The sequence below is a fragment of the Sarcophilus harrisii genome, chromosome 1, assembly GCF_902635505.1.
Source record: "Sarcophilus harrisii chromosome 1, mSarHar1.11, whole genome shotgun sequence".
NCBI classification, from domain to species: domain Eukaryota; kingdom Metazoa; phylum Chordata; class Mammalia; order Dasyuromorphia; family Dasyuridae; genus Sarcophilus; species Sarcophilus harrisii.
The window spans coordinates 184973891-184991896 of record NC_045426.1 but is presented as its reverse complement, the minus strand read 5'-3'; the positions used below and the strand labels follow the sequence as shown (position 1 = coordinate 184991896).

General features: G+C 34.7%; 1 protein-coding gene and 1 long non-coding RNA gene across 4 annotated transcripts in view; one reads left to right on the top strand and one right to left on the bottom strand.

Moving 5' to 3' along the window:
* The window catches only part of ADGRV1 (adhesion G protein-coupled receptor V1), a 668591-nt gene that overhangs the window by 159676 nt on the left and 490909 nt on the right, over nucleotides 1-18006 (bottom strand). The gene's annotated exons all lie outside the window — the stretch shown is intronic.
* LOC116423430 overlaps nucleotides 14436-18006 on the top strand; it is a 53593-nt gene continuing 50022 nt past the window's right edge. For all 3 annotated transcript variants that reach the window (XR_004234045.1, XR_004234043.1, XR_004234042.1), the window contains exon 1: nucleotides 14436-14814. This is a non-coding gene — a long non-coding RNA (uncharacterized LOC116423430). The remainder of the gene's footprint in view (nucleotides 14815-18006) is intronic.

Below are 18006 nucleotides of genomic sequence, written 5' to 3'. Positions count from 1 at the left end.
TTTACAATTTTTAATCTCATTTAATCCAAATAAGGTTCATCTATTATTATCTCCATTTTACAGATGAGGAAACTGAGGCAGAGAGGGGTTAAGAGATTTGCTAGGGTCATACAAACTAGCCAGTGTCTGAATCTGTATTTGAACTCAGGTCTTCCTATCTTCTGGTACAGCATTCTATCCACTTTGCTATCTAGCTTGAACTCCATAAAGTGGATGTTTCCCAGGTACCTATCACTGTTCCTTTTACAGTTTTACTTACTAAAGCTTTAGAGATGTTCTATATCTGAAATTCTGATCTCACTTCTAAACCCCTGACCTTTATCTCCAACTATGCAAAGGACATCTCTATCTGGATGTCTGACTAGTACTTTAAACTTAATATCTCTCAAAATGAGTTTATTATAATTCCATCTAAAGTTGTTCCTTTTTCTGACTTCACGCTTATATGAATCTTGGCCTAAGCTCTGATTCTTCTCTTCCCTAATCTTTCAAATCCTTTCAGTTATAATTCTACTTCCATAGCATCCTTCTCATCTGTCTCCTACTCTGTATTCTGTCCCTAAGTTTTTCCTTACCTGGACATCTACTAATAGATCTTCCTGCCTTTACTCTTTCCTACTTTAATCCAGTATGCAGAGCCATGCCAGAAGAATCTCTGTAGATCTAATCATATCATTTCTTTGGTCAAAAAATTTCAATCTATTGCCTGCCACCTAAAGGTCAAACTCTCTTTTATGGTATCCAAAGCCCTTTATAGTATAATACAATTGAACCTCTAACCTTCCTCATACTATTTTATTCCAAACCATAATTAAAACTCTAGGTTCTACCCAAACTGGATTCCCTCTACCTCAACTAACCCTACCTCCTTCTATTCTCTGAATACACTCTCTTGCTTTTGTGCCTTTATTCATAGTATTTTCTGGGCCAGAATGCCCTCCTTCAATGTTTCTCACCTACTGAAATTCTATCCATTCTTTAAAGTACAACTCACATTCTATTTTCACCATTCCTTGGTCTCCACCCCCAACTTCTATCTCAATCTTTATAGGCTTTCTTCCAGGCCTTCAGAAAGTTCTTTGTTTTATAACTCTTTAACACATTTAAGAAATAATGTTTCTGTGTTATATGTTTTTTTCTTACTCCTCCTCTCTCTAAACTGAGGGCTCTTGATTTTTTAATTTTAAATGAGATACATTTGGATATGTATCTCATATCCAAAATTTCTTTGGGAGTTTGAATAAGCCTAGGTAACCTTTCTCAGAGTAATTTTTTAAATAACTTTTTATTGACAGAGTTCATGTACAACACACATTATCTCTTGCACTCACTTCTGTTCCGACTTTTCCCTTCCCTCCCTCCAATCCCTCCCCCAGATGGCAAGCAGTCCTATAGATGTTAAATATGTCACAGTATATCCTAGATACAATATATGTGTGCAGAACCGAACAGTTCTCTTGCTGCACAGGAAGAATTGGATTCAGAAGGTAAAAATAACCTAGGAAGAAAAACAAAAATGCAAACAGTTTACATTCATTTCCCAGTGTTTTTTCTTTGGGTGTAGCTGCTTCTGTCCATCATTGATCAATTGAAACTGAATTAGGTCTCTTTGTCAAAGAAATCCACTTCCATCAGAATACATCTTCATACAGTATCGTTGTTGACGTATATAATGATCTCTTGGTTCTGCTCATTTCACTTAGCATCAGTTCATGTAAGTCTCTCCAAGCATCTTTGTATTCATCCTGCTGGTCATTTCTTATAGAACAATAATATTCCATAACATTCATATACCATAATTTGCCCAACCATTCTCCAATTGATGGGAACCCATTCATTTTCCACTTTCTAGCCACTATCAATAGGACTGCCACAAACATGTTGGCACATACAGGTCCCTTTCCCTTTTTTAAGCTCTCTTTGGGATATAAGCCCAGTAGTAGCACTGCTGGATCAAAGTGTATGCATAGTCTGATAACTTTGTGGACATAATTCCAGATTACTCTCCAGGATGGTTGGATTCGTTCACAACTTCCACCAACAATGCATCAGTGTCCCAGTTTTCCCGCATCCCCTCCAACAATCATCATTATATTTTCCTGTCATCTTAGCCAATCTGACAGGTGTGTAGTGGTATCTCAGAGTTGTCTTAATGTGCATTTCTCTGATCAATAGTGATCTGGAACCAGAGTAATGTTTTTAAATGTACATTATAAACTATGTAGGATTACAAAGGAAACTAATTCTATTGAAATATAGTTATCATAATATATTTTTAAAACCACACTCATGGGCTCTAGATTAAAACCCCTAGACTTTTAAGTTTCATATGAGCATAAACACTGCATTATTTTAAAGTTACACATGGTCCAATAGCTAGCACAGTGCTTTGCATACAAAAGTTGTTTAATGAACAAGTACCTTCAGTACCACTGGGACTGCTGGAGGCTTGGAAAGGAAAAGAAATGAAGATGATATGGTTTGAATAGGAAGATTTCTTCCCTACCTCTTACCATTATGGAAATATTTACAAAGGATATTCATTTGGCACAGTAGATAGAGTGCTAGACTGGAGTTAGGAGGACCTCAATTATTGGCTGCTGACCCCAAGAAATGTGTTTAACTTCTGCTTGCCTCAGTTACCTCATCTTTAAGATGGGAATCAGAAAAGTAACTCTTCCCCCAGAACTGTTGTGAGGATCAAATTAGGTGATATTTGTCAGTGCTTGGCACATAGAAAGTTCTACATAAATGTTAGCTATTATTAAATGTATTTTTCATTGGTTAGCAGGGTCAAGAAGTAGGCAGAGGACTGATGTATGCAACATTGAGACAGTTATACATTGACCTGAGTGCTGTAAGTGCAGAAGTACAGAGAGAGAGGCAGAGACTGCAATTACTTGCAGTTCAGTTATGTGGTTTGGTATGAGAAGAGAGAAGTTGGCCAGCCAAAGCACGAAGGCCAGAAGTTCTTAATGGCATGATACAAAACGGTGAAAGTCAATGAAGTAAGGCAGAATAGAGAATGGAATATGGGGAACTGAGGCTAGGAACCCTCAGAACCTCAGTTCTTCCCATGGAAATCCTGGGAATAGTAACTGTGATGAGTGATTTGGGGGGAGAAGAACAAAGCAGAAGGATTTCATGTCTGATAGCAGGTATCTCCCCCTCAGAAAAATTCCACATGGAATGAACAAAGATAAAAATTCCAACATTGGATTCTATTTAGTACATAGTATATTAATTGAGAGTAAAAGTGAATTACTCTCTGGGCTTTTATTTTCATAGGAGAGAATCTGGATGACACGAGACAGTTGTTTAACACTGTAATAGAAATCTCTTATGCCTTACTCTCCCAAAGACACATGGTAGGGATCCATCCAAATAAAGCAATCTGTCCTGATATTCAAATGGCAGGTGGTTAAAAGGATCACTTGGAGGCGACAATTTTACTACCTTTCTAAAAAGCTCTGATATCTTTGTCCATCACAGATTCTAACTGTTGAGAATTTCATTTCATGGCAGGCAAATGATGGCTGGAAGAGGAATTTAGGGCTTCTTGAACTTTTTCTACTCACATCCCCTTCTTGCTTGAGAAATCTTTATGTGACTTTGGATCTATAGGCATTTAAAACAAACATATAAATTAAACATTTACTGATAATAAATCATAATTTTGTGACCTCCACATTCAGTTATGAGACCTTATATAGAGTTATGACCCATAGTTTAAAAAGCTGAGCCTTAAATCATACATCAACTTACTTTTTTGAAAACTTCTTACTTTGACAATCCCTTCAGCTTCTGTTCTGACTTTCTGACCAACAACACTTGAAGACACCTTCCAATAGGACTGATCAAAAATGTTCGTGTCTAAACAGAGGTTAATTATGGTAGGAGCCATGCACTCTGCCACCAAAGAGAGAATAAGCAGACCCAGTAAAAAATCTACTCTACCTTGGTTGAGTAAAATAGCAATAATTTAAGAAGTGAACACATGTCAAGGGTCTAGAGTTAGGAAATGTTGAACACATTTAGGAAATGTCAGAACAGGTTTTGAAATGGGGCCGGGAACAAAATTCTTGGAAAAACTGAATATGCTGTTAAGAAATGAGCAGACCAAATACTATGCACAGAATAGTGCTAAGGGCGTAGTCAAAATTAACTCACTGGCAGTATTTCTTAAGATGAGACCAGATACCATAAGAATAGGGAAAGGCCATGTGGAATTGATTTTTCAAAGAGAAAAAAATAAAGTGTGGTACTAGTAATTACCAGTCCATCTAGCTTCAAAGCATCTATAGTAGTTTCCAGTTATTGTTTTTTCCCCCTGCTAAATAAACACTCCTTTTGGCTCTCTCCTTGAATATGACTAACTTTTGCTCTTTTCTTCATCTTCATGTGTAAGTTTTCCCTTCACTAATAGTTTCTAACCTTTGCTAATTTCTCTTCAGAATGATATCCAGAACTTTTTTTTTACTGAGTCACAGGCGGATGTTGCTATTTTTCTTTTGGTTCTTACTTTTTCTCCAACCTTTCTTCCAATCACTAATGATCCCTGACCTCACACCTTAAAGTGTTGAGTATTTTTTGTTCCAAATTAATTAATGGGAAATTAATTTCAATTAGCCAATAGCATGTATGAGCACTTGCTATATGAGCCAGGCGCTATACAAAGTACACAAAGGCAAAAAGATAGTCCCTACTCTTGAGAAGGTAACAGTCTAATAGAGAAGACCATAAGGGGATATAGTTTGGCTTGCTACTTCATTTTAATTGAAATTAATTTTACTGAATTATTTAACTGAAACTAAATCTATCTGGTTACCAATGATGTCTTAAATGTTAAATCTAATTATCTTTTCTCAGTTCTTATTCTTCTTGACCTTTCTGTGGCCTTTGACACAAATGATCATTTTTTTCTTTTGATACACCTTCCTCCCCCTGTTTTTTGTGACACTGTGTCACTTCTCAGTCTTCTTGCTAGATCCCTCATAAATATCAAGCCTCTTAACTGCATATTTTGTCCTGGGTTTTTTTCTTTTCTTCCTCAATGATATTCAGTTGGTGATCTCATCAGCACTCATTGATCTGATGATCATCTAATACAGATGATTCTCAGATCAATTTGTCTAGTACTTACCTCTTTCCCGGCCTCCATCTTGCATCTCTAACTGCCTACTGGACATTTATAATTAAATGTTTTTAATATATTTTTATGTCTAAAACAGAGCTCATTATCTTCCCCTCCCCCCAAACTGTCTCTTACTCTTAACTCCTCTATTATTGTGTAGGACAGATGTGTCAAACACATGGCCTTTGGGTCACATGTGTCACATACCACTCCTGAGAGTAGCCCAAAGCAGATTAAAATATAATTGGGAAATATTTAAAAAATAAATATATTAAAAACTAATAGAAAATGATATCTGTAGGGATCACTATATAAAGATTAGTGGATTCCTTTTCTATTTGAGTTTGATAATACTAGTCTAGGGCAGTGGTTCTTAAAGTATGATCCAGAGAATCTTGGAGGTCTCTGAAAATCTTTTAGTACATCTACAAATTCAGAATTAGTTTTTATTTCTAATATGGTAAATATCCACAAATATAATCTACCTAAATAAAAACTCTTTGGATAGATCCTCAATATTGAAAACCACTAGACTAGGGTACCATCAACCTCTAGGGAAATCAGACTCAAAATTTAATTAGTATTATTATCCCAGATTTACAGATGAGGAAACTGAGGCTGAGTGCTTATGTGACTTACTCAAGGTCATACAATCAAGAAGTGTCTGAGGCAAGATTTGAAATCATAGCTTCATTGTGGCACTGGCCTCCTTACTGTTTCACAGAACCATTCCATGTGTTCTCATCTATGTGACTTTCTTAGGAAATTTTCTAAGCCTACAATATATTTCTTTTCTTGTTCCAATATAATGAAATCTTGCTATTCCTTCAGGATCTATGTCAGATGATAAGCATCAAGCTTCCTTCATCTCCAGACTAGGAAGTAATCTTTCTCTTTTCCAGATTCTCATAGTACTTTGCATATTTCCATTTAGCAGTACATCTATTTGTGTATGCTTCCCAAGAAACTAAATAATGAGAGCTTTTTGATTAGATTGTGTCTTGAAAAGAGCTTTCTGAATTTCTTAGCACAGAGCTTGGTTCATAATAGATACCTAATAAATGTTTCTTTAGTCAGTCTTACTTCTTAATACTCCCTTAAAGTTGGGAAGAGCAGGCATTGTAATTCTGTAACTTTTTAAAAGGAGCAAAGGAGGCTTAGAGAATCCTGTGAGTAGCCCAAAATCATCTAGCTAGGCAAGAACAAATTTAACATTTAAACCATAACTAACTTTTTGGTTTAGAGTTTGAAGTTTTGGGGATATATTTTGGGGAAACATTAAGATTAAAATAAAATAAACTTTAACAAAAGATTAAGATAAGCTTCCATCCTATAGTTCTCTGTGTTGATTTTTGTTGTTGTTGTTGTCATCATTGTTTTTAAGGGAGGCACAGAATCATAGACTTTAGGATTAGAAAGGGATTTCAGTAGATACCCAATTCCAACCAAGACCCAAAAGGAATTTCCAAGACACATGTGTTTAGAAGTGATCTTCTGAACTAATATGGGATATAGTATGGGTTATGTTTCTTCATGTTACTTCAAATAGGGCAGTTTTATGAAGAATTATTTTTTTGTTTTGTTTGCACTTTAACATAATTTCCTCTTTACTTGGACATTTCAGCAGTACCTAGTTGATCTGGCTGATTTTAAAAAAAAAGTTGATTGGACATTTTTATTATCAAGCTTATCCTGTGACCAGAAAATAACTAGTCCTCATCGATAGAAATTTGTGCAGAGAAGAACTGACTATATTTTAATGTTGACCACAGTGGTTGAAGAATACAGATGTTATTCATTATGAAAATGCCTATCAGGTATAAATAAAACTCAACAGAATGCTTCTGGTTTTAATATTCCTTTTATTCCCAATTCATTTTTATTTTCCAAAATGATGACCTTATTGAACTTACTTAATAATAAAGGAATACTATTTGCCTAAATAGTAGTGACTACTACGGACCTTTGATTGCTTCTTCCTAGTTGTGTTCTGCATAGGTGTTTCATTTTAAAAATCCTATTTTCACTGATCTTTAATTCATCCACACTCACATCTCAGTTTATTCTCCAGCCCTGCTTCCTCCCTTGTAAGTCTTCTTTTCTAACAAATATTACAGAAGAAAAAAAAAAAAGCACTTGAGAAAAAATAACAAATACCCTGACCCTGGCTCTGCCCTTTGTCACTCGTCTTCCAAATCTGCAAAGAAGGGAGAGAAGCATATTTTCTCAACTCTTCCCTCGAAGTCAAATTTGGTCAGTACAATTACACAGAACTGAGTTCTGTGTTGTTATAATCATTATGCATGTTGTTTCCCTAGTTCTATTTATTTCACTGTACCACTTCATATAAATCTTTTCATGATTCTTTGAATTCTTCTTATTTGAGAGTAGAAAAGGACTTCATCTTGCCATTTTTTTATGACACATGATATTCCATTGCATTCATGTACTAAGTTTCTTTCCCATCATTGCCACTATAATTTTAAAATTACTCCCAAAATTTATGCAGAAACCTATGAAAAGGTATTTTTGTATGGTTAGATATTTGAAAAGTGTCCTCCAAAAATAAAGAATACACTTTCTTATTTATTTCAGATCAATCAACCAACAAATATAGAGTTTGAGGTATTATGCTAAGTTATATGGAAAGTTAAAAAAAACACATCTCATTTTTCTGAAGCTTTAAAGTTTACAAGGTCTTTGTCTATTAGAAGCTTGGACTATGAGGTAAAAGTTCAGATCTCTAGAAACAAACCTTCTAGAGCCTGGAAGTGTCTGGACTAGTTCAGGAATCCAGAAGTACATTATAACAACATTTCTCTGGCAGCAAAGAGGGGCCCCTATTCAGCAGTAGCTGTGGAATTTTAGGGCCTAAAATTTAACAAGAACAATTAATAATTTAATAATAATTTTGATGACACAGAGAAGGGATTCTGATGAGGAAGAGAAGATTCTAAAAAGACAGGGTAAAGAAGATGGAAGCCAGAGCAATTAACTGAAAATCAGAATAAAAGTGTCTCCTGATCCAGTAAAATAGAAGGTTAGTTGACGTTGATGATGACCTTTCTAGGAATAATACGAAAGACTTTCATCTTCATCTTGCTTTCATCTTCATCAACCCATGTTGGGGTAAGAGGAAGATTAATGAATGAATCAAATGGCTTCTGGGGATTGATTGGGTGGTGATAATAGGAGAGTGAATTACAAAGCTTTTATTTGTTTTCTTTACCAAGGAGAACTATCTCTAGGTTAGGAAGGAAAACAAAAAAATAGAATAATAAAATAAATGCAAAAAAAAAAGAAAAATTGAAAATCAAGATTAGTGGGAAAATGCTAAATGTACACTAAGCTGTCTTCATTGAGTTAATAATGATAGCTAAGATTTTAAAATTTTGCCCACAATATTATCTCACTTGACCCTTGTAATAAATTCCAAATACATGTTATTATTTTATGTATGAGAAAAGTGTTAAGTCTCTTGCATAAGGTCACAGAGCTAGTAAATAGCTGGGGTCACTTTTGAACTTACATATTCCTGACTCCAACTCAATAACCTATGCACCTTGCTGTACTATGCCAAGACAAACTATATCTTCAGGTATTAAGATATTGGATCTATCTTTAAATAAATATGGAGAATGGGAAGATATGGGAAAGAATGAGAAACAAAATCATGATGCCTTTCATCAAAAGAGAAGAAAGTTAATTCTTCAAACTAGTCAGAATGAATTTGATTTCTATCCATGGCAAAATTCTAAAAGACATTGACTCAGATTGAATGTAAATAGCACTGACCAGAAACTCTAAAGATCTTCCCCTCCCAGATTTTTTTATTTATTTAGATTTTTTTTTTTTGATAAAGTGAAAGAGATTCTTTGCCTCAATTGCTACCTGGCCTTAATCACTGAGTGGGTATGGCCACAGTCAAACTTGATTTGTTAAAGACCCTAGCTTAAAAAGGTTAAAATCTCTCATTTCATCCAGGACCATCTCCAGTCGTTCTGATCTGACCACTGAACGCAGATGGCTCTAGAGGGGAAAGTGAGGCAGGTGACCTTGCACAGCTCTACCTTAAATCCAAATTCCTTAACATGTCATAGCATTTCCTTCCTGATGTCAGGGTCCCCTTCGAAGAACAAACAACAACAGAAGACATATTTAAAGAGAAAGTTGGTGACTATTTGAAACAAAAGTCATAATCTCTAAAAAGCAGCATGATTTCACCTACAATAGGGCATGCCAGACTAATCTTATTTCTTTTCTTTGTTCTGGAAGTTACTAGAGTGGATGATCAGCCAGATACTCAGCATTGTCTCTATTTTAATGAAAATTTGACAAAATCTCCATCATATATTTGTACACAAATTGGAAAGATGATGTTTAGATGATGGTAGATTTTTATAGGGGTGATGTCAACTTGTACAGAAATGTCTAGTAGAGAGCCCCAGAGATCTGTTCTTGACCTTTTCTATTTAATAGTTTCTAGACTCATTTGGATTCCAGCAAGGACTATAACCAAGCAGGGTGCAAGGCACTGCATTAACCCTCTTCTGATTGGAGAGTCAGCAAGAAAGCAATGATAAATTCTTAGAAGGGATGGAGGTCAGGAAGGCAGTATATTAAACCAATATCAGAAACAGGAGAGCAAGCTACTGAAGACTGAGAAAGGTTTAGGGTCTATTGTGGACGAGTGAGAGAGGCAGAGTGGTATAGTGGACGATGATACTAATTTAAAAAAATAATAGCAAGCATCTATATAGTGTTTAAAAGTTTGTAAATGCTTTATAAATATTCTTATTTGATCCTAAAAAATAAAAACCCTTAGCAGGGAGGTGCTATTATTGTCCCCATTTTATAGATGAGAAAACTGAATCAGATAACAGTCAAGGGAGTTGCCCAAGGTCACATACATGTAGATATCTGAATTAGAATTTGAACTCAGGTCTTCCTGAATCTAGATCCAGTATACTGTATTACACTATGTAGTAGGAAAAGTTGTGGATTCAAGTTAGGAAAATTTGTATTTTGTATTTAAATCTTGCTTCAGACATTTACTAGCACAGTGAGCCTTCTCTTAATCTCCACAGATCCAAGTTTACTAATATGTAAAATGGGAGTAATAGAATTTCCGCTAAGGGTTGTTTTAAGACTCAAATGAGATAATGTATGTAAAATTCTTGGCCAAATTTAAAGCACTATATAAATTACATTTTATTAATGTTAACTTTTCCTCATCTATTTGTATGGGAACACAGATAGTATCTATCCTAGGACAAGTATGAACACTATTCTTTTATATATAATGTTCTTATGGATTATTATTGAACAAGTCACTAAAACAACTACTTTTTGTTATTAAAAGTAAGTATTGGGACCTAAATGCATCCTTTGTAGTTTCCTTAGAAGCATAATTTGTACAACTCTAGTAAGATACTAATATCAGGCTTTGAAGTCAGAGACAGACACTGAATTCCAAGTACATCTTGGCTCTATGACTCTGTGTGAGTCAATTGTCTCAGTGGCCCAGGCACTATTGACTTGTCTGCATTCTTAGAAGAAGTTTTCTTAAAGCCAGGGGTTCTTAACCTTTTTTATGTCATGGACCCCTCTGACAGTGTGGGGGTCTATAGACCCTTTTTTAGTATAATTTCTGTTGCCTATATTCATAAGTGAAAAAATACTAAATTCCATCTTGAAGTTAATGAAAATGAAAGATGTAAATTTTTTCTTCCATCCAGTTCCCACTCTTCCACCCTCTTAGCTCTGAAATCTATCCATAGTCCTATGAACTCCAGGTTCAGAAATTCTTTCCTATCCATCTAGGGATTTTTGGCCAGACTCAAGGGAAAAAATGTCACAATACAAGCAAACAAATTTTTTTTTTTAATTCAAAAAAAGGGCAGCTAGGTGGAGAGGGCACCAGGCCTGAAGTCAAGAGGACCTGAGTTCAAATCTGGTCTCAGAAACTTAACATTTCCTAGCTGTGTGACCCTGGGCAAGTCAGTTAATCCCAATTGCCTTAACAAAAAAAAAAAAAAAAAAAAAAAAAAAAAAAAAAAAAAAAAAAAAAAAAAAAAAAAAAAAAAAAAAAAAAAAGAATAAATAAGTAAATTCAAATACAAAATTTTAAATACATGAGTATGTGTATTTATGCATATATATGTATATATGTATAAATGCAAACAAAAGAATAAATTGTATTATTTAGAAGATAATGTTCCTGGGCCTCAGTTTCCTTATTTGCAAAATAAAGGGGCTGGATCAATGCCTCTCTGATCCCAAAGGTGCCAGTTGTAGATTTATGAGTTTTTGATAAATATACCTAAAAATATGTTGCTGCCATCACATCAGCAATGAACCCTAATCATTTGCTACTCCACTACAAATCAAGCACTCTTCCTCCTTGACCCTCCACCAACTCCCTCCCCTATATACATCAGCTTCACTTGCATCAATATTTTACCTTAGGAATTTATTTTGTTAACAGGATGTTCCTGTTATTTTCAAGTGTTGTAATTTCAACAACAGGATCTCAAGGCAACTAAATGAAATGGGAACAGTATAATATTATTCATTCCCTGGGGACACTCTTGAATGTGTGAAAAATTCCAAATAATCTGACAGTTTCATTTTAAAAAATTCTGGATTTAAAACACTGGCACCTTCATTCATTGTTTGAATAGTTTTATTCTTCACTTACATTCATTGAAGGTTTATTACTGAATTATTGTGATTGCCAGGATTTTGTAAGCTTTGCCTTTATTGCACGATTCTCTAATGATTTTTAAATTGTTTATTATTTTAAGGAACACTATAAATGGAACAAATTTAGATTTTTCTTCTATAAAAGGTGTCTAGAAATTATTGAGAACAGGATGCTCTTAGGCAGGCAGGGTTTGGAATATACTCATATTTCTAGGGAAAGATTTACTAGTATCAGAATTAATGTGTTATGAAACTATATGATGATCTGATCTTCCTTTGCATTAAAGCCAATCCAATTTCTGTTTTTAAAGTACAAATCTGAACTTGTTCCCTTCAACTTTCAATAAAGTGATTTGCTATGCCACTATTAAATTTCAGGCCATTCTCATTGTTTTGTTATACTTATTTAAATACCTCAAATGATTTTGAGTACTTTAACTACCCAAGTCTTCTCATCCTATATAATTTCTACCTATGTCCTTTAGAGAAGGACTTGCCCTGTGTGTTGAAATCCGTATTTTAATCTTTTTTGTGTGTCAGTGCAATAAGCAAGTTTTTCCTTGATCAGCTTTCATTTTTATTGCATGGCCAGGCTACCTCCTCTATGGGTTATACCTGTCTTCCATACACCAAGAAGTGTGCAACTTCTTGTGAGTTTGGTGGATTTTGAGTCAGGAAGATCTGATTCAATTGCTGTCTTAGACACTCCCTACTCATGGGACACGAATTGGACCTAATTCACTAGTAGTTTGAATATGACATTCGAACAAAATTATATATTGTAAGTTATTCATCAGTTATTAAAAGTAGGTTTAGTTAGTTATTACAGAAGGAAGATATTCAACAAAGAGACTGTAAAATGCACCACGCAGATTTGTCTGAGCAGTTTCCCATTGTTGGCCATGTTGTTTGTCCATGGTTAGAAACCTGAGAGGGAGCTCAAGTTCCTTGTGATCTTTGGTATTCAAGAGGAAAAATGAGAAAGCCTTGGCAGCAACCTGGGCTAGCTACCTTCAAGAGATATCAAACCCACTTACTCCAGTTCCAATCAGATTAATACATTCCTAAATCAGATTAAAATGTAATTGGGAAATGTTAAACAAAATAAATAAAAACACAATGCAATGCAATACAATAAATAAAAACACAATAGAACATAATGTTAATTTTTGGTTTTCTATGTTAATATGCAGAAATCCATTTCTATTTGAGTTTATCACTACCTCAAAGAACCAAATCTCAAGATGAGTTTTATTATCTCTTATGGAAAAGAACTAGCAAGTTTTCAATATTTTCATATTACTTAGTAAAAACCATCTAGCTCATAGTTATTTAAATGCAACTCTCATGATGTCATTGGTCCTTTTTGAGAATGAAGGATAAATAACAATAATAATAATAATAATAATAATAAAAAGGCTAATTAGAAAAACTGATTTTATCTCACTGTATAATCATGAGCAAGTCACTTGTTAAGAGAATCAAATGAGATAATAAATGTAATAGGATTTGCAAACCTCAAAGTTTATATAAATGTTAGTTGTTATTATTTGTAATCCTGCATCTTTTTTGTTGCCCTCCAGGTCACTTGCAATTTTACATGCCAAGAGCTGCAGCTATGCAGCATCATTAAGAAAAGCACTTTAAAATTTTAAGGCATCTGTGGTCTTATCATATTTGTACTCCCTCCTACAATTCAGATTGCAGCTCATCCATGCTGACAATTAAAATCTTGTCCATATTTTCCTGTAAGTTCATCGTTGAAAGTGTTCACAATATGCTGGAGGTATTTCTGGCATCCTCTTCACATTGCCTGAATACCAGTGGAGCATAACAGCTTATCCAGTGACTCCTTTTACTATGTGGCTGACTCAACATTGTTTTCTAATCCTACATTTGTTTGATGACATTTTTGACATCACTCCTGAATACTTTCTTCTTCTTTTTTTAAAAACTGCATTGTGGGCTGCTCATATCAACCAATGACCTCTCTATCACCTTCTGAATAATATTCTACTTCAAGTCTTATGAAATTGTAGATATTCCATGACTCACAGCCATCATTAAAAGAATTCTGGTGTTAAAAGGGGGGTATTTGTTCTATAACATTTTTAGTTCATTAAAATAACTTTGTACCCAGAGACAATTCAGTCCATTTATGAATTAACAAAACAGTTCTATAGTCATCTAATTAACTATACGTCACAGACTGAACAAAACAGATTTTGTTCATTTCTTCATCCACCTGCTTCTTCCTGTGTGGATAGTCAGGCTAATGGATGTCATACAAGGTTAATGGATGTCATTCAAGGCTCTGCAATGTTCTTGGGCTTGACAGAATGAAAAGTTATGTTGGTAGTTGTCTTTAATTCTCAAAGCAGGAAATCAAAATGACATCACTATGTCAGGATCAAGGTACCTGGTCAAGTGCCTCTGAGTATGAGCTTGGAACGCTTTACCATAGGCACAAATAGCCCATATGAACATCTGGAGTGGATAATTTCTAAATTTGCACTTTTCACATATCTTCTGAGCTACTGAAATTCTGCTTTGTTCATAGAGCTCAAGGCCTTTGATGGAGGTACACCGGCTGAGTAGCCCTGTGCCAGTATTTCCAATGTTTCATAATAAATTTCAGAGTGTTTCAAAAAGACCTTGAGAGGGTCCTTGTATTGCTTCTTCTGATCTCTGTGGGAGTTAACTTATGTGAATTCTCCATAAAATAGTTTTTTAGGTAAATATAAATTTGGCATTTGAGCAACATGGTAAGCCTATTGGAGCAGAGTTTTAACATTTGGTAATTCAGCTTGAGAAAGGACCTCAGTGTCTGATACTTTATTTTACCAAGTGATCTTCAGATTCTTCCTAAGATATATCAAATTTAAGCAATTCAGTTTCTTGGACTGGCACTGGAATACTATTCACAGATATTCAACAATGAAGTCAGCACAATAGCTTTATGGACCCACAATCTGGTAGGTAGCCTAACACCTCTTCTTTCTCATCCTTTCCTTTGGAGCTTCCCAAACATTGAGCCCACATTGACAATGCACACACCAACCTCACCAGCTATGTGTACATCCCTGGAAAGTATACTGCCAAGGTAAGTGAATTTATTCATAGCATTCAAATTTCTCCATTTGCTGTAACAAGTGGTTCCATGTATAGGTGGGGTGGTGCTGGCTGGTGGAGAATCTCTACTTCCTTGTGTTATCAGGCCAAAATTAGCATAGGTGGCTGAGAACTGATTCATACTCTATTGCATCTCAACCTCAGAACCTGCATTAAGTGCCTACCTTGCTTATGTTGTCTGAATTTGTGATTCTTTATTCTCTGAGTTCAGCATGGCTACTTTTAATTGTGAAAAAAAGTCATAGCAAAACTGAGGCTTTCCTTAAGATACATTAAACCGGCTGAGACTCTCAATTATTCTTTAACCTGTGTAAGAATCTGGATAGGGATTAAAGGAATTTATGATACCCATCTGGTGACTATAAGTCTCAGATGACTACCTTTTCTGTGCTTACTGAAAAATCTGCAAGGAGCTCTGAGTTGAATTTTTCTCTTTGTCAGTTATTTTTTACGGTATAAAACCTCCTTCCTCTCAGTTAGCCCACTACAAACTTTCCAAGGCTGATTTTTAAATGTAAATCTCACAAGACTATTCTTGAAATGTAAATCTTACAAGTATATTTGCCAAAGGTAAATCTATTTTTCCTCTTGAGTAGTTCTGAATTCTTGTCTCTTTCTCATGACTATAAATCCAAAAATTGTATTCTTTTCCTTGTCTTTCTGATGTAATTAGAAATACAAGCTTTAGGAAATCTCTGTTCCTGCCTCAGTTAATTAAGAACTATGGGCCTGCCATAAATCATATATTATAATAAATCCAAGTTTTACTTCCTAAATCTCTGTGTGTTGATAGTTTCAATGAACAGCAGCAGTACCTATCAACAGATGCGTGGATATTTCTGTTATACTTGGTATTAACTATTAGAAGGATACTGAACAAAATTATTGGTGTTGTTACATCTTTCAACATATTTTATATGATTTTAACATACTTATGGAGGACCTTGTATGAAAACTTTTGAAGAGGCATTTAGCCCTATCAACTAAATTTTATTATAACAGTAAGTACAATGGGATCTTCTCTTCTACTCACTTCAGCCAATTGTACAGAGAAAAAATGTGGTCGTCTATGGAATATTGCTTGCAGAAGGGGAAGAGAAGGAAAGAAGGAAATAAATATGCATTTAAATAGCACCTACTATGTACCAGACACTGTGTTAAATGCTTTACAAATATATCATTTGATCTTCACAACAATCTTGCAATGTTATATATTATATAGAGAGATACATAAATATAGAGATATATAAATATCTCTATATTTATATATATAAATATTATTATAATCCCCGTTTTACAGTTGAGGAAACTCAGGCAGAGATGGAATTACAGCTGCTATATGTCTGAACACTGATTTGAACTCAGTCTTCCTGATTATAGACCCAGCTCTCTAGGCAACCTTATTGTTCCCTTCTAATGTCCTCATTAAAATGCCTTTAATGAAAACAGGTTATTTTCATTAAAAACTCATATAGGTGGGTAAATATAAATATGGACTTGCTGTTGCTGATAATCTTTTTATTTCATTTTATTTGGCAATAAGATTCAGATTTTTTCCCATGTTGGTGATATTCAACCTGTTTTTACATATTTCAATTCAGTTAAATAAACATTAATTAAATGGTTACTGGGTGCTAGAAATTATGCTAAGTTTTGGAAATACCAAAAAAGATGAAAGAAAGGCAATAGCTGCCCTCAAAAAGCTAACAATCTAACGGGAAATATACACAGCAAAGCTGAAAAAGAAGACATGGGGACATTATATTTGGGAGTCTAAAAAAGCAGAGATGCTGATAGAAAATAGGTTGTGGAAACTTCTGAGTCCTTTATAAATAAAGGCTTTGAAAAGAGTATACGGCCTTACCCTCTAGCTCTCCAAGTAGAGGGAGCTGGAAGGTACTGAGTATCAAAAACAGTCAGTCTGCAAGCTGAAAAGATTTTTGAGTTTATGGGGGTGGCATGATATTCATTAAGTCCAAACTAAGCAGGGTTGCTGATGAAAATAGAGAGTGAGAGATTTATTTTGAGATTCAGTCCCTCAGTTCTTTTGTGTCTCTTTAAGCACAGATTTCTTCCATGTATACTTAGTTTGGTTGAGTTGCTATCCCCAGTTTTGCTCTATTCAGTCCCATTTTCATTTCTTTCAGCATTCTAGGTAAAAGGAGTCTAAATATGGTAGTTCCACTTTCCTCAATTGTGAAAAAAAAAATTAGTCATAAAAGTATTTCTAGGTCTTTTCATTTCCCGTCTCTTTGTTATCTTTCCAGTCTCATCCTTAAATGCTCTTAGGATCACTGTTCTTAGTTGGCTCTTTCACCAACTTCAAAAAATTAAGAAACAAAAAAATACTTGTTCTTTTCTTAACTGCTTTTCAATATTTTGAGGTGATAATATTCCTACTCTTCTGCCAACCTTTTTCCTAAGATTATTACAATTGAGTTTGTATTCTAAATGGGCATTAAACTTCATTGCCATTTCAATCTGTTTAGCAAATAGATTGGGATTTTCTTGGCTAGGATAGTTTCTAGGTAATTTTGGTATCCTCATTGGGGCTACTGATTTATGTCTCTTAAACTTCCAGATACAATTATTAGAATTGTCATAATGTCTAGGAAAATAATGATATTAAAAAGTAGATTTTTGTTCCAATCCAATTCCCTTCTATTCTGGGCCTCGTTCATTGTCCATGTACAGTACCTACCCATTAATCATTTAACTGATCAGTTAACTGACAAGCATGTATTAAGTGCTTGTTATGTGCCAGGATTTGTTCTACAGTTATCTATGTGCTAAAGCTCATTATTGTGGAACTCTCTCTTTATAGATGGAGATGAAGATCCTGCCCTACATTGAGGAGATAGGGGTAGTTTGTGAGAGGCAAGAGAACTTTATTTTTTTCTTGTCCCCTTATCACACTTTTCAGGGTGGTCCTTTGATTCTTCACAACTCTTAAGGACCCTTTTAGGACTGGTCAACTTCATTTTTTTTCTTTGAGCATCTAAAATTGCTTTAGGAGTGCCTGGTTTCTAGTTTCA